The sequence below is a fragment of the Ipomoea triloba genome, chromosome 16, assembly GCF_003576645.1.
Source record: "Ipomoea triloba cultivar NCNSP0323 chromosome 16, ASM357664v1".
Classification (NCBI taxonomy): Eukaryota; Viridiplantae; Streptophyta; class Magnoliopsida; order Solanales; family Convolvulaceae; genus Ipomoea; species Ipomoea triloba.
Genome location: NC_044931.1, coordinates 13,640,440 through 13,642,329, shown reverse-complemented (window position 1 = coordinate 13,642,329; position 1,890 = coordinate 13,640,440).

Genomic DNA, 1,890 nt, shown 5'->3' with positions numbered 1-1,890 from the left:
TGGACCATGGTCCATGTAATAATTTGCCTTTTTGTTCCATGTGGTCACTATGCTAACTAAAACTTAGGTATCATAAATCTTATGCGTGAAAGCATCTTGTTGAATGAGGTTAATTCAATTAAATTTTTATTGAGTTTCATTTGGTTGCAACTCTATAAGAAAGGGGATCGGAGCTTTCATTAACCAATACAAAGCTCCTTGGTGCGTTAACTCTGAAATGTTTGTATTCGATCTTGTTACTTTATCAATCGTAGTAATCGCTGAACAGAAGGAAGTTGTCCTAAAACTTGTCACTTGTAATCTATATAGATGCAGTTATAACTGTGTTGTCGCTTTCATTTCTCCATAACCAGAGTTTGGTCCATGATCTCTGGTCAATTGTCTTAATTTTAGGTTACACAGATTATTGTTTTCTATGCTGTCATAATGGATCAGTGGAAATTGTGGGTAATCCGTAGTATTCAATCCTTTCTTGTCTCTGAATTATTAGTTACGGATGTAGAAACCAACTCCATGGAAAATTCTGGTTGGGTACGGTAGTGGTCTCGTTTTGCACGTGGATTAGGACACAGATAATAGCTACTCCTTTCTTCTGTCTCTATTTATGTGTTTTATCTTCTTCTTCTTTTTTTGTTGAGAAATTATGTGTCTTATCTTGCCTCATATGTAGATACTAAAATTAATTTTTGAAACTTAAAATTAGGTATTATGAATATTATTGTAACTTGATGAATGAGACTAATCTAACTCAGTCTTTATTGAGTCCCAATTGGTGGCAGTTCTCTAAGGGGGTGTTTGGTTCACGGAATGTTAGATTACCTTAGGAGATATTATATTCATGTGTTTGGTTTAAAACTGAAGTATGCAAATAAAACAACGGAAAAAAGATAAATTGATTAAAATATCAAAAGCTCAATATTAGTAATAAGATAAGAGAATGTGAGATTACATAAGAAATTGGAGGAGGAGGTAAATCGAATATTTTAAAAGCTTGTAAGTTCTTCAAAGTACTTGTATACTAATACTTGCAACAAGGGAAATATATTACATTTTAGAGAATTTTAGCCCCCACCCATATGCATAATTTTATCCCAAATTTCAGGTTAAAGTGGGCAAGTGATTAATTGGTCATACATATTAACCTTAAACAAAAGAATCTTATTACCCTATTTCAAATATCTAAAATCTTAAACAAAAGGCTGATAAAGGCAGTTAGAGTTAGAAATGTCAAAAGCCTATACTTGATCTCATGTCCGGGAATCAATTCTAATCACAAATAAATTAAAGTGTTTAGTTTGCCTTGTTTAGAGGGTTGCAATATAGGTTATTGTTGTGTTGTATTGACTATTGAAACTTTCTAGAAAGTAATCAATTAATATGTATTTATAAATTATATTAAGATAATACATATAGGCTATGTTTGGCAAACCTAGCTAAAAAGGTAGCTAAAAGCTGAAAAGTAGCTTAAAATTGAAAAGCTATAAACTCGAAGCTGAAATCTGAAGAGCTGTTATGCTTAAAAGTGTTTGGTAAAATTAGCTTTTTGATAAGGTATATAAAAAAAAAATATTTATAATTCATAAGATTAGTTCATACAAAAATTAATGTTCAAATATAAACATTAAACTGAAATTACAACCATAAACATAATGAAAAGAAAATGTCAAAAGGGTTTTAATTGAGAGGTGTAAAGGATGTCATTTATTTAAAATAATAATGATAATGATGGAAAAAAAGTTAAAAAGATACTAGCTTATTTTAAAAAGCTACCCCAAGTAGCGTTTCAAAATAAACTATTATTTTAAGCTACTAGCTTATTTTGAGAACATTACCAAACAGAGCTTATAGCTTATTAGTAGCTTAAAATAAGCTATAAGCTCCTAAATAAGC